General features: G+C 49.7%; 1 protein-coding gene across 2 annotated transcripts in view; it reads right to left on the reverse strand.

Moving 5' to 3' along the window:
• The window catches only part of LOC123761022 (atrial natriuretic peptide-converting enzyme), a 504836-nt gene that overhangs the window by 381887 nt on the left and 97949 nt on the right, over positions 1-25000 (reverse strand). The window lies entirely within an intron of this gene.

Genomic DNA, 25000 nt, shown 5'->3' on the forward strand with positions numbered 1-25000 from the left:
GTTAGACTCATGCTAGCCCCGGCGGGTTAGACTCATGCTAACCCCGGCGGGTTAGACTCATGCTAACCCCGGCGGGTTAGACTCATGCTAACCCCGGCGGGTTAGACTCATGCTAACCCCGGCGGGTTAGACTCATGCTAACCCCGGCGGGTTAGACTCATGCTAGCACACAGTGTGTGTTATGGAGGCTCTGTTGCTTGGCTCTTATTGAGACACCAACAAGCACCGCAGGACATAAGACTATAATGGCGCAGTTTGGAACAAAGAACCATCAACCAGCAATTTGTCTAAAGGCATTGTGCACCTGCTGAATAGACGCGCCGGCGCGCGCGTGTCCGTGAGTACTCATCTAGCTGTACTCATCTGGTTGTGCTTGTGGGGGTTGAGCTTTGGCTCTTTTGGCCAGGGAGCCCGGTACTGTTCCAGAGTCAACAGCAACACTAGTGGGAGGCTGGTAGTGTTACTGGTCCAGTAACACTACCAGGAGCCTGGTAGTGTTACTGGGTTCTTTAATAATCATTAGTGAGAGGCCGAAACATTTTGTGACTCCCGACACTGACCATGGGGACCACTGGAATGTCACACCTTACTGACCATAATGATCGTTCTTGCCAGAGAACAGATTCCAGCAGGCGGATGCTAACCAGCCTTGTTCAAGGCCCACACGGCAGCCCTCTCACTCTATTAAAGTGACGAAACACAGAGCACATAGCTCTTCCCCTTCCCTCTCTCCCCCTTCCCCCTCCCTCTCCCTCCTTCCTTCCCGAGGCAAACACACAACTTGGATCACATGCCGAGGGTCAAGGAAGGGAGAGGGGGGGGGGGGGAAGTGAGACGTCTCTTGTGCTTCAGGGGTTCTCAAGTGAACACCCAAGCAAACAGCAAAAGTTTTCTGTGCGCAGAAAGAATGGAATTAAAAATACCCATAAGCCAGCTATGAGCTCAGTGGAAGGGAATACAAGCGAGAGCATAGAAAACGGTCATCATACTGACACACTCGTCTACTTTCTACATCAGCTTAGTACTGCTACGCGCACAATGCAGCCGAGTTGTATAGCTCATAGAGTTGTCTATGTGTTTAGCAGAGCTCAGGCAACCCTTCCCGTCGTGCAGATGAGCTAAGGCGGATGGCAGCAGGATACTATAGACGTTTGACCAGTCTGGGCTTTGTCTCAAGCCTTAACGGAGATACAGTAGATGAAGAGACGCAGGGGGAAGGCTGAGAGCTCCAGTGCTCTGCTAGACATGCCTAACTTTAGATTGAAAGACACCCATCAGAGATCAGCCGTCTTCTAGACAAAAAAGTTTGCTCACACCTATCCGGTGTTGATATATATATATATATATATATATATATATATATATATATATATATATATATATATATATATATATATATATATATATATATATATATCCGGGGCTGTCAGCTCTTTGGGGTTTCCGTAAGCAAGGTTGTTATTGAATGAAGACGTAATTAACGTGTTAAGCGAACAGATCACGTCCTCATGTAGGGATCATGATTGTTATGTAATGGAAAGCCCCGTGACTGGATAACAGGAGAGTGTACCAACAGTTCCGTGACTAGATAACAGGGGAGTGTACCAACAGTTCCGTGACTGGATAACAGGGGAGTGTACCAACAGTTCCGTGACTGGATAACAGGGGAGTGTACCAACAGTTCCGTGACTGGATAACAGGAGAGTGTACCAACAGTTCCGTGACTGGATAACAGGGGAGTGTACCAACAGTTCCGTGACTGGATAACAGGGGAGTGTACCAACAGTTCCATGACTAGATAACAGGAGAGTGTGCCAACAGTTCCATGACTAGATAACAGGGGAGTGTGCCAACAGTTCCGTGACTAGATAACAGGAGAGTGTACCAACAGTTCCATGGCTAGATAACAGGAGAGTGTACCAACAGTTCCATGACTAGATAACAGGGGAGTGTGTCAACAGTTCTGTGACTAGATAACAGGAGAGTGTACCAACAGTTCCATGGCTAGATAACAGGAGAGTGTACCAACAGTTCCGTGACTAGATAACAGGGGAGTGTGCCAACAGTTCCATGACTAGATAACAGGGGAGTGTGCCAACAGTTCCATGACTAGATAACAGGGGAGTGTGCCAACAGTTCCGTGACTAGATAACAGGAGAGTGTACCAACAGTTCCATGGCTAGATAACAGGAGAGTGTACCAACAGTTCCGTGACTAGATAACAGAAGTAACACTGTGAACGAGTCTGAAAATAGCTTGATAAGATTTGCTAATGAACAATGCACATAGATTTATCTGGCGCTGTATAGACATAATTCATCTGACCTTTGGGTTTAGAATACAAATTTGGCTTTATTTCCCAACAGGAAGAGCCAAACCGGAGGAGGTAAAGCTCTGTGGTTCAACAACAGAACTGGATAACGATCGAGTCACACTTAGTCTGTCTCCTATCCTATGTCCAAAAGAAGAGGCATCAAAATGCTCACTCTAAGTGCTCTCCTGATCGTCGGAGTCCCCCCCCCCATCCCCCCAATAACGGAAAATGAGGAATTACTGGGCAAGGAGGAGGAGGAGGAGGAAGGAGGGAGAGAGACATAGACACGATTTACACCATCTGTACCATACACAGCCACTAGCTGTACCAGACACAGCCACCAGCTGTACCAGACACAGCCACCAGCTGTACCACACACAGCCACCAGCTGTACCACACACAGCCACCAGCTGTACCACACACAGCCACCAGCTGTACCACACACAGCCACCAGCTGTACCACACACAGCCACCAGCTGCTGCTAACTTTGGATGCGAGAGTTAACTTTACAACGCCACAATGAGCAACGAGACCTTTAACAAGATGCAGCATGAATAAGTGTATTAATAACCATAATAAAAGTACTAATTCACTTCTCAATTACGCCTAGCGAACCGGTTTGAAGTTTCGCTATTAATAGGCAAAAGTTCTTCCAAGATTAACTAGAAGGAAACTACAAGTCTAGCAAGATTCAACTCAAAGGTGATGGAGGAAATTCTCAATGAGTTCAAAACCGACACATTTGTTTATAAACTAATCAGCGTACTCAAATGGTGAGTATAAAATAATTATCAGCAGGAGCTAAGCGACAGTTGAAATCATTCCCGCTGTCTTTAGGGAGCAATAAGACCTCCTGTGCACGGGATTGCAACTATATTACAAAAAGTTTAGGATGCCCGGCTGGTCCGAGCCGTAAACTTGGATATTCCGGGCACAGACATCTCATTCCAGAGGCAAAAGTTTACTATGAAGACCATAAAAGATTCTTCCTCTGGGCTCGAGGAGGAAAGGCGAGTTATGGCGTAATGAAGTGTAAGAGATCTTACTTACTTTATCGAAGTCTGACGAGATTAGTATTGTGGCCTTCCAGCCTGCCTGCCTGCCTGCCTGCCTACGTGCCTGCCTACGTGCCTGCCTGCCTGCCTGCCTGCCTGCCTGCCTGCCTGCCTGCCTGCCTGCCTGCCTGCCTGCCTGCCTGCCTACGTGCCTGCCTGCCTGCCTGCCTGCCTGCCTACGTGCTTGCCTTTCAGCCAATCTGGCTGTCTGCCTGTCTTCCAGCCTACCTGCCTACCTACCTTTCTCCCAATCCCCCTAACTGTATGTCTATCTACAGGCTTGCCTGTCTGCCCCGCAAGCAGACAGGCAGGCAGACAGGCAGGCAGACAGGCAGGCAGACAGACAGGCAGACAGGCAGGCAGGCAGACAGGCAGGCAGACAGGCAGGCAGACAGGCAGGCAGACAGGCAGGCAGACAGGCAGACAGACAGGCAGGCAGACAGGCAGGCAGACAGGCAGGCAGACAGGCAGGCAGACAGGCAAGCAGACAGGCAGGCAGACAGGCAGGCAGACAGGCAGGCAGACAGGCAAGCAGACAGGCAGGCAGACAGGCAAGCAGACAGGCAAGCAGACAGGCAAGCAGACAGGCAGGCAGACAGGCAGGCAGACAGGCAAGCAGACAGGCAGGCAGACAGGCAGGCAGACAGGCAAGCAGACAGGCAAGCAGACAGGCAGGCAGACAGGCAGGCAGACAGGCAGGCAGACAGGCAAGCAGACAGGCAGGCAGACAGGCAGGCAGACAGGCAGGCAGACAGGCAAGCAGACAGGCAGGCAGACAGGCAGGCAGACAGGCAGGCAGACAGGCAAGCAGACAGGCAGGCAGACAGGCAAGCAGACAGGCAGGCAGACAGGCAGGCAGACAGGCAGGCAGACAGGCAGGCAGACAGGCAGGCAGACAGGCAGGCAGACAGGCAGGCAGACAGACAGGCAGACAGGCAGGCAGACAGGCAGGCAGACAGGCAGGCAGACAGGCAGGCAGGCAGACAGGCAGGCAGGCAGGCAGGCAGGCAGGCAGGCAGGCAGGCAGGCAGGCAGACAGGCAGGCAGACAGGCAGGCAGACAGGCAGGCAGACAGGCAGGCAGACAGGCAGGCAGACAGGCAGGCAGACAGGCAGGCAGACAGGCAGGCAGACAGACAGGCAGACAGGCAGACAGACAGGCAGGCAGACAGGCAGGCAGACAGGCAGGCAGCCTGCACTAGATGATAGACGACTTAAGACGTAACACTACACTGACCTTGTTACCTTTGACCAGTGATTCCCAAACTCTTCAAGATCATTATCCCCCTTTGTCCACCCTTTGTCATATAATTCCATTATTAACGACCACAAACACTCAGTAAAAGGCCGCCTTTGGTACCATCTGGTATCATGAAGTACCTCCTCCAGTTATTATTGATAACAACATCTAAGGAATACGAGGAGACGCAGAAGTGAGAGGGACCCAGGAGAGACCCGAGCCTGAGGCGAGGTAACACTGGAGCTCCTCCTATGAAATATGCTGATGGCCAAGCCTATCTACGCCGATACTCTTCCTGTCAAGGCTCAGAATTCTCAAGAAAGACGCCCGTAAAAATGATGTAGTTCACCCTCACTGGTTTATAGGAAGTCTTAGCAGGAAGCAGCTAGCGCGGTTAAGGGCAATATTCCTGTCCATCTTTTCTGGATAAATAAAGCGGGATTATGGCGGTCTGAATATCCTGTGTAGCACTAGGATACCTGTTTGGCAATGGTGTGGCAGCCTCTTCCACATCCCTCTCTCTCTCAGTCTCTCTGCCCAACCACTTGGGCTGGACGGTAGAGCGACGGTCTCCCTTCAAGCAGATCGGCGTTCATTCCCCGACCATCCAAGTGGTTAGGCACCATTCCATCCCGTCCCAAATCCTTACCCTAACCTCTTCCCACTGCTACTTAGTCTTAATGGCTTGGCGGATTCCCCTTGATAATTCCCTTCCCTTCTCTCTCTCTCTGCGTCTGTATTCCAATGTTTGTCTTCTAGCGTTTCTCTCTGAGTATTTCTATTCGTGTGTGTGTGTGTGTGTGTGTGTGTGTGTGTGTGTGTGTGTGTGTGTGTGTGTGTGTGTGTGTGTGTAGAGGGGGTGGAAAGGTTGGGGGGGGGGGGTTCGGTGGTAATTACCCAAGCTCTTGGTAAATACATACTGCATTAGTCCATATTAGATTATGCCAGCTACTAATGTGATATAACCGCACTGCATCTGATAACAATCATCATTTTGTCTCCTTATCTCTATATTGTATTACCGTAAAAAAGTAAATATACATCTCATTATAAACTGTTAAACCAATATTTTATTAATTTAGATTAGAATATTCCCTCTTAGATACCACTTAAGTATCACTGATAAGGTTATATAAATGAAATGCGTACAAGCCCTGGATAACGAGTACAACTTAAGAAGCAGCCAAGGAGAGAAGACAACTTTATATGCAGGCGATGAGTCACAATAAAGTGGCTAAAGTAAGTTGACCAAACCACACACTAGAAGGTGAAGGGACGACGACGTTTCGGTCCGTCCTGGACCATGAATCGACTTGAGAATGGTCCAGGACGGACCGAAACGTCGGCGTCGTCCCTTCACCTTCTTAGTGTGTGGTCTGGTCAACTTTATATAAAGTTCTTTACGTGATAAACAAATCCACAAGGGCCGTGACGAGGGTTCGAACCTACGTCCGAGACGATCCCAAAAGTTCTTTACATAAAGAACTTTTCATGCATCGCTGTTTTTATATAATACTAAATTTGTGGAAGGGGAAAAACATTTTTGGCGCGGAAATCAAAACTATTTTTTTGATTAAATTATGTACTTAAATATATTTTGTTAACTAATAAATAAAAAACTGACAATTTTTGTTTAATATTTTCCCGAGAGACTTGTAATATATCACCAGAATTTTTTATCTTCATTCATTAACAACATTTGTCACCTTTGGTATAATATAATTTGCAAAAGGTAAAGGCATCAGTTTTCAATAATTTTTTTAAGAACAAAACTATTTTTTTAGGAATTCTGATTGTTCCCATATACTTAAATACGTAGTTATCACAGATATCAGGACAATATATAGTAGTTATCACAGATATCAGGACAATATATATATTAGTCATCACAGATATCTGGACTATATATTAATCATCACAGATATCATGACTATATATATATTAATCATCACAGATATCATGACAATATATATATTAGTCATCACAGATATCTGGACTATATATTAATCATCACAGATATCATGACTATATATATTAATCATAACAGATATCAGGACAATGTACATTAATCATAACAGTTATCATGACTATATATTAATCATAACAGATATCAGGACAATGTATATTAATCATAACAGATATCATGACTATATATTATTCATAACAGATATCATGACAATATATTAATCATAACAGATATCAGGACAATATATTAATCATCGCAGATATCAGGACAATATATTAATCATCGCAGATATCAGGACAATATATTAATCATCGCAGATATCAGGACAATATATTAATCATCATAGATATCAGGACAATATATATTAATCAACTTTTTTCGAGGATCAATGAAGAAAGAACATTCTCCCACGAGTGATTATGTCACTGCTTCTCACATGTGTTATTCAGGTTTTTACAAAGGAATAAATAGATCCGTTTTCTGGAACCAATTAACTTCAGAAAGAACGAACTTGCCATATTTTCTTCTCAACTATTTTCCATCGTCAGAAGACTTAAGTCTTTTTCTAAGAACTGAGATTATTCCGAAAGTTAACTGGAATTCGGATTCATGGCAAATCTTACTTATTTGAAATCTATATATTTTCACTGGTAACTTGTTCTACACTTATCATTGATAAGTAATTATAATGTATTATTTTCAATAAATTATTATCATTTTCGAAAAAAAACTGTTAATATGTTCCTCTAAGTTGACAGGTTAAGAAAAAATTCCTTTGAATTAATTCCTGGAATCAAAACTGTTAATTAGGACAGAAACGGTTGGGCACCTTTCCTTTCAGCTAGTGCCACTGTTCAACACCAGTAAAATAAGGACCCAGGAGTTAGGCAACTGTTGTGGGTGGCATCCTTGAGAAGCCCAGTAGTTGGTTTAGGGAGGGGGGGGGGACCTCGGTAAACCTACATACAGGCTTCCTGTCCCCGACAATGATAATTAATTATCAGGACTCCCCCCACCCCCTTTAGGCTTGGTCGACGACCGGGCCGCGGGGACGCTAAGCCCCGGAAGCACCTCAAGGTAACCCCCCCGGACTTGTGTTCTCAAGTCCGTTCTTCAGTATAGTTATTGAAGAACAACAGAACTACAATGATACATTTCACTATAGAACTACAATGATACATTTCACTATAGAACTACAATGATACATTTCACTATAGAACTACAATGATACATTTCACTATAGAACTACAATGATACATTTCACTATAGAACTACAATGATACATTTCACTATAGAACTACAATGATACATTTCACTATAGAACTACAATGATACATTTCACTATAGAACTACAATGATACATTTCACTATAGAACTACAATGATACATTTCACTATATGTGTATACACGTCAAGAACACCCAACAGCAGAGACAATGCTCAGCATCACTTAAGATGGAGATCTAATGAACAAATCCACAAGGGCCGTGACGAGAGTTCGAACCTACTTCCGAAAGGATCCCAGACGCTGCCTTAATCGCCTGAGCTATGACATGGTTAAGAGAATTGGAACCGGGAGTGTGGATTTGTTCATTGGATGCATCACGCTATTGTGATTTCTGTGTGTAATGGAGATCTACCCTGACCCTCCCACACCTCTCTCCCACCCACACTATCTTGAGGTTATCTTGAGATGATTTCGGGGCTTTAGTGTCCCCGCGGCCCGGTCCTCGACCAGGCCTCCACCCCCAGGAAGCAGCCCGTGACAGCTGACTAACACCCAGGTACCTATTTACTGCTAGGTAACAGGGGCATTCAGGGTGAAAGAAACTTTGCCCATTTGTTTCTGCCTCGTGCGGGAATCGAACCCGCGCCACAGAATTACGAGTCCTGCGCGCTATCCACCAGGCTACGAGGCCCCTAAACCCTTGGTCCACTGAAACGGCTCTCGTATATGGAATGAACTGCCTTTCGCAACCTTTGAAATACACCAACACTATTGTTACCCAAACAGACCTAAACGGCGCTTTATACTCCAATACAATCAGAATGCCGTAGTGCCACAGATCCCTGAGGCTCTGTGCCACACGCGGGACACATCTGCCTACATGAGATTTGTTTACTTATTGTTTGAATAGTGTTGAGTGGCTGAGGTGATCCATTCTTTATGGGAAATTGTTTCGCATGGTTTGGAATTCTTGTTTACTCAGTACTGCAACAGTCGAGGGTGTTTAGTTAAGTACCTCGGTTACTGACTACCACATAACGTATAACTATCGTTATCTTTAATAACGCATTGACCAATTGAAGTATGTCTATAATTTAGGTAGGAACTACATGGTCCTGGGTTCGATCCCAGGCGCCGGCGAGAAACAATGGGCAGAGTTTCTTTCACCCTATCCCCCTGTTACCTAGCAGTAAAATAGGTACCTGGGTGTTAGTCAGCTGTCACGGGCTGCTTCCTGGGGGTGGAGGCCTAGTCGAGAACCGGGCCGCGGGGACACTAAAGCCCCGAAATCATCTCAAGATAACCTCAAGATAGGTAGGAACTACATGTACTGTGCACACAGAAATCACAATAGCGTGATACATCAAATGAACAAATCCACACTCCCGGTTGCAATTCTCTTAACCATGTCGTAGCTCAGTCGATTAAGGCAGCGTCTGGGATCCTCTCGGACGTAGGTTCGAACCCTCGTCACGGCCCTTGTGGATTTGTTCATTTTCTTGTGACCTAAACCTTCCAGTCTTTTCCAGGCATATATTATAAGACATGTCTTTCGTCTTATCCTCCACTTACGGGCTTTTCATGCCCGTGCCACCTTTTTGTGGTGGCTTAATCTTTATCAATCAATCTTTCGACTCCGCTATTCGCCTCAGATGGACTCCCTGACAATCTTCTACAACATCCGGGTCTCCAGACATCAGCCATGTTACCTCAAAGTTCCAGACCAGGCTTGTCCAGCCACTTGGACATATCGGTACAGCTAAGACCTTGCTTCTTGCAGGACGGCGTTCGATCCCCAATGGTCCAAGTGGTTGGACATCTTTCTTTCACACCGTCCCCCCCCCTCCCAACTCCAATCCTGTAAATCCTCGTGCTATATATTCTTACTAATTACCTTACGTTCCTCACAGCACCGCTCCTGTGCCAGGTAAGTTACGGGCTCACCATAGCCCGTGCTACTTGGAACTTATTCCGAGTAGCTGAATCTATAACAACAACACCCTTACGTTCCCATACTCGGCGCTATCGCAGTCCACTAGCTGCCCATCTCGTGGAAGCCATTTTCTTACGCATCTCCCTAAAACCTTCTAATTCTCAATAAACCTCCGCGAGGCCACAACGGCATTATCTTCGCCACCTGTTTACCCCCTCATAATATAAACACAAATTCAGGAGGACACATTTTATCTGGCCGACAAAGACACCCCGAGGCGTGAGACACAGGAGCAATTCCCAGCCAATTCAGATTCATGGAGAGATTTCCTTACCACAATCTGGTTAATCCCTGCGGCAGGCACGTCCCCGCATACCCAGTCATGCTTATTAGTTCAAAGCTCTCAGCCCCCCCCCCCCCACACACACATATTGGAACACAGACTCAATCCCGCGTACCATTAAACGCGCTCCCTTCCGCCCGGTGCTTGCCGCCTCCTCTTCTCTCCCGTCCCTTCTGTAATACTCTTCCACACACCCCCCATACTGTCGTCCCCCTGCTCACATCTATCCCTCTGCATCTGTACACTGTGTAGCATCATGTCCTTGCATCCCTTGCCTCGACTATCATCCTGTTTTGCACCCCTGATCCCACCAGTATCCCAACTTATCCTTACTGTTCACTCCAGTATCCCATCTTATCCTTACAGGGAATTGTGCCTTAATTGTTATCAGTACTTCTTCAGTGCATGATAGAAAAAAATACACCACTCCATTATACTCATACACCACCCGTCACCCCCATACACCACCCCATCACTCGCATACTATTATATTCATGGGATTAACGTCGTCGTCTTTTCAGCTTCTAGTGTGCGGTTTGGTCATTATATTCACCCTCTCATGATACAACGTCAGATCAGAATTAGTGTAAAATACGTGTAATCTACATACTTATTTTTTATACAATTAATCAGGTGAAGCGCCTGACAAGGAGCTATACACACACACACACACACACACACACACACACACACACACACACATACACACACACACACACATACACACACACACACATACACACACACACACATACACACACACACACATACACACACACACACACATATATATATTATATATATATATATATATATATATATATATATATATATATATATATATATATATATATATATATATGACACCAGCTGAAATGTCTCTCCCAGCCCTCTGTTGAGGCCCCTAGTCGTTGACCCTCTCAATATTATTGGACGTTTTATGGACCTTGTTACTCTTGGGGCTTGTTTGTGCACGACGCTAAGCTCTGGTGATGTGTCGGCGACAGGCCAGACTCGCAGGGAGGTAGAGGGGAGGTGGAGGGGAGTGGAGGGGAGGTGGAGGGGAGTGGAGGGGACGTGGAGGGGACGTGGAGGCCAGCGGCGAAGGGAGCTCAAGAGGATCAAGCTGACGAGGCAGCAAGCAGTTCATTACTAAGATGGGGAAGAGAGGCTGAGAGACTCCTCGCAGGGCTCACCCTTAGCAACAATCCCCAGCAACACAAACATTGGATTCAATAGTTTATGCACAAGGAATGCTGAAGAGGCCAATTAGCGAGACACGTGTGTTCCTCAGACTATTCCCACACAAGGGTTATACCACTTACCTTTCCAGGGCTCCCCCTGATCCATCTCCACCCTGCCCCCCTTCTCCAGCAGGGTCATCAACCCCACTTCAACCCCCCCTCCAAGCGCCGTGGCTGGCAGCTCCACACTCCGCCAATGCCCCCTACAAGCCCACACTTGTAGGGGGCATTGGCGGCCCGACGCGGCTGATTAATATATGGAAGTTACCTGGCCAGGATATTGGGAAGACCTTCTCCACTCAACTGCGCTACTAAGGCAAGGTGCAGCCGAGGGAGTCGTCGTGTTCTGGTGGTACATCATTCATGCCGAACACCAGAGTACTGGCAGAAACATCAGCTTGTGATGGTTCTCCACACACACACTCACACACACACACACACACACACACACACACACACACACACACACACACACACACATTTAAAATTATGAGATGCTAAAATTATGAGATGCTAAAATTATGAGAAGGATTAAAACAGAAGAGGACTGTTTGAGGCTTCAAGAAGACCTAGACAAGCTGAAGGAATGGTCGAACAAATGGTTGTTAGAGTTTAACCCAACCAAATGTAATGTAATGAAGATAGGTGTAGGGAGCAGGAGGCCAGATACAAGGTATCATCTGGGAGAGGAAATTCTTCAGGAGTCAGAGAAGGAAAAAGACTTGGGGGTTGATATCACGCCAGACCTGTCTCCTGCAGCACATATCAAGCGGATAACATCAGCGGCATATGCCAGGCTGGCCAACATACGAACGGCATTCAGAAACTTGTGTAAAGAATCATTCAGAACTTTGTATACCACATATGTCAGGCCAATCCTGGAGTATGCAGCCCCAGCATGGAGTCCATATCTAGTCAAGGATAAGACTAAACTGGAAAAGGTTCAAAGGTTTGCCACCAGACTAGTACCCGAGCTGAGAGGTATGAGCTACGAGGAGAGACTACGGGAATTAAACCTCACTTCGCTGGAAGACAGAAGAGTTAGGGGGGACATGATCACCACATTCAAGATTCTGAAGGGGATTGATAGGGTAGATAAAGACAGTCTATTTAACACAAGGGGAACACGCACAAGGGGACACAGGTGGAAACTGAGTGCCCAAATGAGCCACAGAGATATTAGAAAGAACTTTTTTAGTGTCAGAGTGGTTGACAAATGGAATGCATTAGGAAGTGATGTGGTGGAGGCTGACTCCATACACAGTTTCAAGTGTAGATATGACAGAGCCCGATAGGCTCATGAATCTGTACACCTGTTGATTGACGGTTGAGAGGCGGGACCAAAGAGCCAGAGCTCAACCCCCGCAAACACAACTAGGTGAGTACAACTAGGTGAGTACACACACACACACACACACGATCGGACTTATTAATTTAATCATCGCTGTCGTTAGCTTCAGTTAACGATTAAAATGTGCTTAAGCAGCCCGTTCTCAAATGCGTTAACACCGTCACTAAACTATTATATTCAATTTTTACCTGTCCCGGCCGGCCCTGACTCACCCAGCTCACCAGGCGTCGGACACTGGCCTTAAATCACTCGCCCAACTTACCATTTTTTGCCCTAAAACATTTTTCCCCATTTGAATTTATCGCAGCACGAAACGAGGGGAAATGTTTAGTATCCATCCAGAGTTATTCAAACTCTGATGATTAGTGTCGTTTTATTAGGGTTTGTAAGTCGTTTACGGGTTTCTTCTTAGCATCAAAGACTCAAGATCCTGAGCGGAGTAGCCAGGGAGGGTCGAGGTGGTGTTCGGTAGCCCCTGTGGTGTGTAGTACGGGGGGCTTGCGGGGGCTTGCGGGGGCTGGCGGGGGTTGGCGGGGTCTGGCGGGGGCTGGCGGGGGACAAGCAGGGGCTGGCGGGGGCTGGCGGGGAGCAAGCAGGGGCTGGCGGGATCTGGCGGGAGCCGGAGCGGTGCTCACAGCCCGCCTCCCAACTCTCCCCCATCTCTGCTTTAACGTTTCCACCGACGCCATCCCCATTCATTACTGTAAATTCTGGCTAGAAACCTGGATGAAAGTGTGGCTGGGATGATCACAAAATGAGGCTGGCTTATCGGCAAAATCCACTTAGATATTAGCGCCAATCTGCCCGCCACAGACAAGATTTATTGCCTCGTCCGGCCCAGTTTGCCCGGGCAAAACTTGCGGTGAACGATATGTCGCGGGAGGTTTGTGTCTCCCGGGTTGAGAGGAGAAGTAGTGACGACGGAACGAGGGAGGACGAGTCGGGCCAGAGTGGAAAGGAGACGAGGAGAGACAGAGTGGCCTGGAGACGAGGTTGTTGTTGTTTTAGATTCAACTACTCGGAACAAAATTTCCATGTTGCACGGGCTATGGTGAACCCGTAAGTGGAGGCTCTTTGGGGACATTACCTGCATCCGTTGCTCACAGCTGAGTGCCACAGGGCTGTCCGGTTTAAGGGGAGATTTCCGGGTGTTACAAGAGGATTGGTTTCCTATTCCCAGTTGTTGGTAGTCGAATTTCCTTCTTCAGGGTGTCGTAGTCGCAGAGGTCGTCGAGGTGTCCTTAAGGGACGACCATGCGAAGGATCCGTCCCGAATCCCTGCACTTGTATTCCCAGTAGTCGTTGTGGATTATGGAGTTATGCTGTCAGTCCTCCTTGGAAAGTGCGCGGCCACGTCGGATATAGCCGAAGGAGGCAGCATGGGAGCCTGTCAGTCAGGTTGGTGCGGGATGAGGAGGGGGAGATGGTGCCCGGGCGGCCGCGAGAGGGGGCGGGAGAGCCTGTCACATCACAAGTCATCGGAGTCATTACACCCACGGGATGGGTATGGAATGCATCATAAATAAATGAGTCTGACACCCCCTTACACCTGGACACCGCTCCTGTGCCAGGTAAGTCCACTACGGGCTCACCATAGCCCGTGCTACTTGGAACTTGTTCCGAGTAGCTGAATCTATAACAACAACAACCCCTTACACCTTAGTAATCCACATCCAGCCTGCTACAGGAAACATGGTCCCAACGTAAGTGGCCTGTGGCCTCACAGGGAATATGTTTAATACATAAATTAGTGCTTCAATCAGCAACTCTAAAACATATATTAACGCTGGCCCGTGGGACACCTCCTCTTGATCAATTATCAAGAATTTATTTCTACAGTCGACCCCACTATAATTCCCTACGGATAATTTAACCTAACTCGTGTAGGCTAAGTGATACCGGTTGTGTTCTCAGATTTACTGGAAAAGTTTCAGGTCTACGAGCCTTATTTTATTTCAGAACGCATTTGATATGGCGCGCTATTTTACGCTGCATAACAAACTTAAAACCCATAAGCATTTCATTTCACACTGGGATTACGCGAGCTATATTATAATCGTAAATAAATAATACACCGTAGAGTATACGGTGGATATTTTATATAGCAATTCAAATGCCAACCAAATACACAAGACGCATCGAGTCTAACAGTTAAACTTGCTGGTTTACCAGGTATATGAGATGACTATAGCGTGGTGCATCATTGTTGTTTTAGATTCAGCTACTTAGAACAAAAGTTCCAAAGTAGCACGGGCTATGGTGAGCCCGTAGTGGACTTACCTGGCACAGGAGCGGGGCTGTAACTCACGTGGTGCAATATGGAGTGTAGGCTTATATGGATCAGAGGGTCCCACCGCCGTACCGTCACATGCCTCAGTACTTGCCCTCGCACATGGTAAGATATGCCCAGATAACGTTCACTCAAAGCTGGAATAACATTATTAATGTTGATTCAATGTTATATCAGAATTGTTTACGGTGGGAGTGAGTGTACTGGAGACCCACAGTGGCACTGTGGGCCGGGGGTCACGGGAATCCCTCTTGAGGTTATCTTGAGGTTATCTTGAGGTTATCTTGAGGTTATCTTGAGATGATTTCGGGGCTTTTTTAGTGTCCCCGCGGCCCGGTCTTCGACCAGGCCTCCACCCCCCAGGAAGCAGCCCGTGACAGCTGACTGACACCCAGGTACCTATTTTACTGCTAGGTAACAGGGGCATAGGGCGAAAGAAACTCTGCCCATTATTTCTCGCCGGCGCCCGGGATCGAACCCAGAACCACAGGATCACAAGTCCAGCGTGCTGTCCGCTCGGCCGACCGGCTCCCCGTTCCTCAAGCAGTTCCCAAAGCTGCACGCTTGGATACTCAAGAGTGTTGCTTTTCTTTACCTAAATGTTTGAGTGTAATTAAATTTAATGGCCCGGGCCGGCACTCTTGCTAGTGTCGGCCCGGGCCGGCACTCTTGCTAGTGTCGGCCCGGGCCGAGGATGTGGACAGTGGCGGCCCGGGCCGAGGATGTGGACAGTGGCGGCCCGGGCCGAGGATGTGGACAGTGGCGGCCCGGGCCGAGGATGTGGGCAGTGGCGGCCCGGGCCGAGGATGTGGACAGTGGCGGCCCGGGCCACGGGGAGTATAGACTATTACCCCCCCCCCCCCACACACACTCCCGGACACGGGGAAATGGACATTAAACGCCCCGGGACAAGGGTGTAGAGAGGCAGCAGGAGACAGAAGCTTCACAAGTCCCCCACTTGAGCCGAGAGTTAATGGGATTACCATGGCCACCTTCCCTCCCCCCCCCCTCCCCTCCCCCCCCTCCTCCCCTCCCCCCCCTCCCCCCCTTCTCCCCTCCCCCCATATCACTGACCACCTCCCACACCCAAACAACAGTGACTTATCTGATACCATTACAATTTCTCAAGTAAAACAAATTCTGGCGCATAAACACGTGCACATCCTCACGCATGGTGTGCAATATACGCACTACGAATACATATAAGACTTCCGCTACCCACCGGGGCCTCGTAGCCTGGTGGATAGCGCGCATAACTCGTAATTCTGTGGCGCGGGTTCGATTCCCGCACGAGGCAGAAAGAAATGGGCAAAGTTTCTTTCACCCTGAATGCCCCTGTTACCTAGCAGTAAATAGGTACCTTGGAGTTAGTCAGCTGTCACGGGCTGCTTCCTGGGGGTGGAGGCCTGGTCGAGGACCGGGCCGCGGGGACACTAAAGCCCCGAAATCATCTCAAGATAACCTCAAGATAACCAAGACGATGCATTCTAAGCATTTGCGTATGAATCTTACGCTCTCTTAGAGACGTTGTGACTGAATGGCCTCGAGTTACGCTTGCAAGGGACGGTCTCAGGTTCATACGCATATTTGTAGCTGAATCCGTACAATATTTTTCACGCATGCGCACGGTATGCACGGAGTGGACAGTAAACAAAGCAGAGGTTGACAAGCAGTTCAACAGCCGTCGATTCCATTTGCAGTTTCTCATCGTTGCCGATAGGTGGAGGTGCGCAAGTTCCCGCGCTTTTGGATAAGCAAAAAGTCCCTTCAAATTTCACGCTTGTCAATCGTGAGAACGGTCTAATGACAGAGGAGAGAGAGAGACAGAGACTGACAGGCAATCACCGTATGTGATGCTCCGTAGCAGCGCCAGTCACGGATCAAGTCAGTTCCATTACGAGTCACAACCATCCATCCATCCATCCATTTCCCCTTCTCTCCTCGTCTCTGGGCACACTACGCGCCTATCCATCAGCCGAGCCATCTCCTACTCTCCCTTTCTCTCTCCCCCTCACAATATCTCATCAACATCCCCGAGAGTAAAACATTAGGGTGGCCATCAAGGCAGGAGAGAAATCAATTTATTCGGGCCGAGTCGTGTGTCTTACAGGCAGTAAAACTGGGCGCGGGGGGGGGGGGGGGTTCATTGTCATGCTAACACAAGGGAGGTGTGGGGAGGCGCGCCTGCTTCCCCTGCTCCTCTCTACACCTCCACCAGCCCTCCTTACCTTAAACCTTCATTTGCTGGAGCAGGAGGTCATAGCATGGGCGCCGGCGCACCGTAGATTCCTTGAATGGACTTCAGTACACCTTAGGATCCTTGAATGGACTCCAGTGCCTCGTAGGATCCTTGAACGGATCCCAGTGCATCGTAGGAACTTTGAACGGATCCCAGTGCATCGTAGGATCCTTGACTGGATCCCAGTGCATCGTAGGATCCTTGAATGCACCCCAGTGCCTCGTAGGATCCTTGAATGGACTTCAGTACACCTTAGGATACTTGAATGGACTCCAGTGCATCGTAGGATCCTTGAATGGACCCCAGTGCATCGTAGGCTCCTTGAATGGCATAACCTTACAGCTAGCTGGCTTGTAATGTGATTACTTATTCTTGACGTCTAGCGAGAGCGAGCAAGCCTGCTTGTGAGCACTTGGGTCAGAGCAGTTACTCTGACAGAGGTTGACAGTTACTCTGACCCAAGAGTAACTACTCGGTCAGAATAGTTACTCTGACTCGGAATACTCAGAGTAACTAGTAACTACTCTAACCAGAATAGTCTAACCAGAGTAGTAGTCTCTCCTGAAAAATTGTGTGTCTTAATAAAGCCCCTAAATGTCTAGGACACGCCCAATATACTTTAGCATTGTAAACGGCCTCGCTTCCAGCAGGTCGGCGTTCAATCCCCTACCGTCCCAAGTGGTTGGGGATCCCTCCGTCCTATTCAAAAACCCTTATCCTCATATCACTCATAGTCGTACTGCCTGAGCGCGTTCTCCTGATAATTACGTTACCTCAGAGAAGTAGCCCAAACGATAATAAACGAATCCAGCAGACTGGATGAACGCAGCCAGCGCTCACATCCAAAAAGAACGCTTCAAATAATCTTCAAGTGCCCAGAGTCTGAGGCAGACGGTAGAAGCAGCAAAGAAAAAGGCGTCTCCAGGGCACAGAAAAGAGTGCTGATATCAGTGCCGGTCACAACCAGGAAGATATCAGGCAGGAGGGTGAAGCGGACACCCACATGACGCGCCAGCCGATATCTCCGTCTAAGAAAGGAGTGAGAGTCCAGTGGAACTGAGCAAGAGTCTTGGGGGGGAAAAAAGAGTTTCTCTCACCCTAGTAACGAGAGTTAGGGGACTCAGTGGACAAAGAGGCGAGTGAACTGAGCGATGCTTCAACATGTTGCAAAACTAACGATACGTTAACAAATCCACAAGGGCCGTGACGAGGATTCGAACCTGCGTCCGGGAGCATCCCAGACACTGCCTTAATCGACTTAATCGATACGTTAAATTGTTGACATGTAGGCGCAATCCATGGTCATCATTCGTCCTTTTATTATTTTTAGTTTTAACTGACCATTGGAAGCAGCGACGGACTCGCTGTAAATCGATCCAACAGAGCAAGGAAGGAGGAGGAGACCTGGGGTGGTGGGTATAGCAGGAGATGGCCGACTGTTGAGAGAGAGAGAGAGAGAGAGAGAGAGAGAGAGAGAGAGAGAGAGAGAGAGAGAGAGAGAGAGAGAGAGAGAGAGAGAGAGAGAGAGAGAGAGAGAGAGAGAGAGAGAGAGAGAGAGAGAGAGAGAGAGAGAGAGAGAGAGAGAGAGAGAGAGAGAGAGAGAGAGAGAGAGAGAGAGAGAGAGAGAGAGAGAGAGAGAGAGAGAGAGCGCGACAGAGAGAGAGAGAGAGAGCGACAGAGAGAGAGAGCGACAGAGAGAGAGTGACAGAGAGAGAGAGCGACAGAGAGAGAGAGCGACAGAGAGAGAGAGAGCGACAGAGAGAGAGAGCGACAGAGAGAGAGCGACAGAGAGAGAGAGCGACAGAGAGAGAGAGAGCGACAGAGAGACAGAGAGCGACAGAGAGAGAGAGCGACAGAGAGAGAGAGCGACAGAGAGAGAGAGCGACAGAGAGAGAGAGCGACAGAGACAGAGCGACAGAGAGAGCGCGACACAGAAAGAGAGCGACAGAGAGAGAGAGAGAGACAGAGACAGAGCGACAGAGAGAGAGAGCAACAGAGAGAGAGAGAGCGACAGAGAGGGAGTGACAGAGAGAGAGCGACAGAGAGAGAGAGCGACAGAGAGGGATTGACAGAGAGAGAGCGACAGAGAGAGAGAGCGACAGAGAGGGAGAGACAGAGACAGAGCGACACAGAAAGAGAGCGACAGAGAGAGAGAGCGACAGAGACAGCGACAGAGACAGAGCGACACAGAAAGAGAGCGACAGAGAGAGAGAGAGCGACAGAGAGAGAGAGAGAGCGACAGAGAGAGAGCAACAGAGAGAGAGAGCGACAGAGAGGGAGCGACAGAGAGAGAGAGAGCGACAGAGAGAAATAGTGTGTCGGTGGAAGTAAAATATTTATGAGGTTGGAGCTCTCAGTGGGTCAGGTCGAGGATTTGAGCGGGTCAGTCCGGGGCTCATAATGCCAGGTCGAGGCTCTAAAGAGTCAGGTCAGGGCTTTCAAACAAACCAGGTAGTGGTTCTCAATCAGGCAGGGGCTCACAAAGAGTCAAGCCATGGCTCTTAGAACAGTCTAGCTATAAAAAAGAACAGGAAGGGCAGGACAGAAACTTCTGTCTGGGGCTTAAAGAAAACAAGGCGCTCTATGTGATAATATTCTCAAACTAGAGCTAGAGCTCTCGGAATTTCGGAGCTCTCAAGATGACTAGACAGGAATTTTTTTTAAAAGACATAAAGGGGTTCTCACCCCAGCAGGTCAGGAACCCCAGCAGGTCAGGTCAGGCACCCCAGCAAGTCAGGAACCCCAGCAGGCCAGGAACCCCAGCAGGTCAGGTCAGGAACCCCAGCAAGTCAGGAACCCCAGCAAGTCAGGAACCCCAGCAGGTCAGGAACCCCAGCAGATCAGGAACCCCCGGCAGGTCAGGTCAGGAACCCCAGCAGGTCAGGAACCCCAGCAGGTCAGGAACCCCAGCAGGTCAGGAACCCCAGCAGGTCAGGAACCCCCGGCAGGTCAGGTCAGGAACCCCAGCAGGGCAGGAACCCCAGCAGGTCAGGAACCCCAGCAGGCCAGATCAAGCACCCCAGCAGGTCAGGAACCCCAGCAGGCCAGATCAAGAACTCCAGCAGGTCAGGAACCCCCAGCAGGTCAGGTCAGGCACCCCAGCAAGTTGGATCAAGAACCCCAGCAGGTCAGGAACCCCAGCAGGTCAGGAACCCCAGCAGGGCAGGAACCCCAGCAGGTCAGGAACCCCAGCAGGCCAGATCAAGAACCCCAGCAGTGCAGGAACCCCAGCAGGTCAAGAACCCCAGCAGGCCAGATCAAGAACCCCAGCTGGTCAGGAACCCCAGCAGGCCAGATCAAGAACCCCAGCAGGTCAGGAACCCCAGCAGGGCAGGTCAGGAACCCCAGCAGGTCAGGTCAGGAACCCCAGCAGCTCAGGAACCCCAGCAGGTCAGGAACCCCAGCAGGTCAGGAACCCCAGCAGGCCAGGTCAGGAACCCCAGCAGGTCAGGTCAGGAACCCCAGCAGGCCAGGTCAGGAACCCCAGCAGGTCAGGTCAGGAACCCCAGCAGGTCAGGTCAGGAACCCCAGCAGGTCAGGAACCCCAGCAAGCCAGGTCAGGAACCCCAGCAGGTCAGGAACCCCAGCAGGTCAGGCCAAGAACCCCAGCAGGTCAGGAACCCCAGCAGGCCAAGAACCCCAGCAGGTCAGGAACCCCAGCAGGTCAGGAACCCCAGCAGGGCAGGCTGGGGGCTAAGGCTTCCACCGGGGCCCGTCTTACTCCCGTCACATAACTCATAAACTTTAGCTCTTCAAAATCATAAAGTTTTCCAGTGAAGCCGCAGGACGCATTTCACATGGAAAAAATATATATACAGTATTTAAAAACCTCGCAATACCGGTTTAACATAAAACAATGATTATCGTTCTTTTTAGCTCCATTTTGCCCAGCTGGCCGACACGTGACCTGGGTTATCTTGAGGTTATCTTGAGATGATTTCGGGGCTTTTAGTGTCCCCGCGGCCCGGTCCTCGACCAGGCCTCCATCCCCAGGAAGCAGCCCGTGACAGCTGACTAACACCAGGTACCTATTTTACTGCTAGGTAACAGGGGCATAGGGTGAAAGAAACTCTGCCCATTGTTTCTCGCCGGCGCCTGGGATCGAACCCAGGACCACAGGATCACAAGTCCAGCGTGCTGTCCGCTCGGCCGACCGGCTCCCTTATGGGCTGGAGACACCGCCAAAATTGGTTGGTGGTCTCAAGTTTGAAGTTTCATTTCACCTAATGCATCTGTTCACCTAGCAGTAAATAGGTACCTGGGGATTATAGGCTTGTTGGGTTGCATCCTGGGGAGGGTCAGGGGTTAAACCATAGGGAGGGTGGTGGGGGTGTGGGGGGAGGAGTCGATATAAGTTAACGGTATGAATATATATACAGGCTTCCTGTCCCAGCAAAACAAATTATTCGTACTTTCAGCATAATTCCCGTAATGAGGAGTCAGAAGACCGGTACTATATAAATCTGTGCCAGGTAAGTCCACCACGGGCTCACCATAGCCCGTGCTACTTGGAACTTGTTCCGAGTAGCTGAATCTTAAACAACAACAACAACCCCCTAACGTCAACAACCAACTTACGGGCTATTCATGCCCGTGCCAATTCTTGAGTGGCTTAACCATTATCAAACCTAACGTCAAATACTGGTCTTTACCCAGGTATACCCATTTCAAGGTTTCGTGAACAGGTTTATCAGGTGAAAGGAAATGTGCCTCCATTAACCCATCCTGGATTAGGATTCGAGGACGTAGACCACTGTACTATAGGATAATTGGAATCGTCAATTCTGATAATGGATGTTGCAGCCTTGTAACACCGTAAAGGTGTTTTGTTTAGTTGTGACAGTCCACGGAGGTGTTGTGACAGTCCACGGAGGTGTTGTGACAGTCCACGGAGGTGTTGTGACAGTCCACGGAGGTGTTGTGACAGTCCACGGAGGTGTTGTGACAGTCCACGGAGGTGTTGTGACAGTCCACGGAGGTGTTGTGACAGTCCACGGAGGTGTTGTGACAGTCCACGGAGGTGTTGTGACAGTCCACGGAGGTGTTGTGACAGTCCACGGAGGTGTTGTGACAGTCCACGGAGTGTTGTAACAGTCCACAGAGGTGTTGTGAAAGTCTACGACATGTTAAGTATCGCCCCAAAAAATCCCATAATTCCAAGACAACTCTTGGGGGTCTGGCGGGACCAGCTGCGCACGCCGCCCTAGTGGCCAAAGTTTGCAACTCTTGACATTAACACCAACACTGATTGCAACAGCTTCACAAGAAATCCTGCAGCGCCCAGAAACTGCCGCTGTTATTCTTGAGTTTAAGAGGTGGTAAGAGCTATTTGGAGGCAACAAAACACATTCTTTTCCACCTCTCTGGAGAGATCAATTGTTTGCTCTTGATAATTGAGTGTTTACGTTACTCTGATTGGGACGAGTGAGGCAGAGCCCATATCTCCACTCCAGATGGATAACGAATAGGAAATGAATTGTGATGCCAACAGGAGCCTGTCCACCAACAGGAGGCAGCCCGCCAACAGGAGCCTGCCCGCCAACAGGAGGCTACCCGCCAACAGGAGCCTGCCCGCCAACAGGAGCCTGCCCGCCAACAGGAGGCTGCCCGCCAACAGGAGCCTGCCCACCAACAGGAGCCGGCCCGCCAACAGGAGCCTGCCCGCCAACAGTAGCCTGCCCGCCAACAGGAGCCTGCCCGCCAACAGGAGCCTGCCCGCCAACAGTAGCCTGCCCGCCAACAGGAGCCTGCCCGCCAACAGGAGCCTGCCCGCCAACAGGAGCCTGCCCGCCAACAGGAGCCTGCCCGCCAACAGGAGCCTGCCCGCCAACAGGAGCCTGCCCGCCAACAGGAGCCTGCCCGCCAACAGGAGCCTGCCCGCCAACAGGGGCCTGCCCGCCAACAGGAGGCAGCCCGCCAACAGGAGCCTGCCCGCCAACAGGAGCCTGCCCGCCAACAGGAGCCTGCCCGCCAACAGGAGCCTGCCCGCCAACAGGAGCCTGCCCGCCAACAGGAGGCAGCCCGCCAACAGGAGCCTGCCCGCCAACAGGAGCCTGCCCGCCAACAGGAGCCTGCCCGCCAACAGGAGCCTGCCCGCCAACAGGAGGCAGCCCGCCAACAGGAGGCAGCCCGCCAACAGGAGCCTGCCCGCCAACAGGAGCCTGCCCGCCAACAGGAGCCTGCCCGCCAACAGGAGCCTGCCCGCCAACAGGAGCCTGCCCGCCAACAGGAGCCTGCCCGCCAACAGGAGCCTGCCCGCCAACAGGAGCCTGCCCGCCAACAGGAGCCTGCCCGCCAACAGGGGCCTGCCCGCCAACAGGGGCCTGCCCGCCAACAGGAGCCTGCCCGCCAACAGGAGCCTGCCCGCCAACAGGAGCCTGCCCGCCAACAGTAGCCTGTCCGCCAACAGGAGCCTGCCCGCCAACAGGGGCCTGCCCGCCAACAGGAGCCTGCCCGCCAACAGGAGCCTGCCCGCCAACAGGAGCCTGCCCGCCAACAGGAGCCTGCCCGCCAACAGGAGGCAGCCCGCCAACAGGAGCCTGCCCGCCAACAGTAGCCTGCCCGCCAACAGGGGCCTGCCCGCCAACAGGAGCCTGCCCGCCAACAGGAGCCTGCCCGCCAACAGTCATTAAGCATTTACACAACCATTTACAAAACCTATAAATCTTGCCTCAAACATGACGGCCTTGTTTACAATTATTAAATAATTCACGATCTCCGAAGCACTGTGAGATTATTTATATATATATAAAAAAATAATAACCGTGGTTTGTGAAAGTCGTAAACTGTTTAATAAATGACCGAGGAAAGATGTAAAGGTTTCGAAAGTGGTTGAGCTTGATGGATTCGGGCTCCGAGAAGTTGGATTAGGTTCGATTAGATTATATTAATTTGCCTAATATTATCTAATTTGGGTAAAATTGTTAAAATTTACTCAAGTTAGGTAAAATTGTCTGAGGTAGGTTAGGTTAGGTTAGGTTAGGTTAGGTTAATAAGACATAATTTCCTGAAATTATAAATACTGTATTAATCTCTTACGGCTGTTCACCCTCACAGCCCGAGGACACACTTCACCCTCACAGCCCGAGGACACACTTCACCCTCACAGCCCGAGGACACACTTCACCCTCACAGCCCGAGGACACACTTCAACCCTCACAGCCCGAGGACACACTTCACCCTCACAGCCCGAGGACACACTTCAACCCTCACAGCCCGAGGACACACTTCAGCCCTCACAGCCCGAGGACACACTTCACCCTCACAGCCCGAGGACACACTTCAACCCTCACAGCCCGAGGACACACTTCAGCCCTCACAGCCCGAGGACACACTTCAGCCCTCACAGCCCGAGGACACACTTCAGCCCTCACAGCCCGAGGACACACTTCACCCTCACAGCCCGAGGACACACTTCAGCCCTCACAGCCCGAGGACACACTTCAGCCCTCACAGCCCGAGGACACACTTCAGCCCTTTCTCCCCCCCACCCCCCCTCAAGAGGGAGACTTCAGAACCTCTACTAAAAAGGTTCACTGGAAAAAAAAAAAATATATATATATATATATATATATATATATATATATATATATATATATATATATATATATATATATATATATACCAGGCGAGCGAGCGTGGAGTGTAGCCCGGCGCCAGTGCTCTAGCAGTTCACATTAACACACTTATAGTCAAGTTAACTGTAAATAAACACGGGGCTGGAGTCACACGAGAGCCTCCCAGCATGCACCGGAGGCCATTACCTCTCACTATCGTATCGGCGTTTTACATGTAATTT

This window comes from Procambarus clarkii, chromosome 41, assembly GCF_040958095.1.
Source record: "Procambarus clarkii isolate CNS0578487 chromosome 41, FALCON_Pclarkii_2.0, whole genome shotgun sequence".
NCBI lineage: Eukaryota > Metazoa > Arthropoda > Malacostraca > Decapoda > Cambaridae > Procambarus > Procambarus clarkii.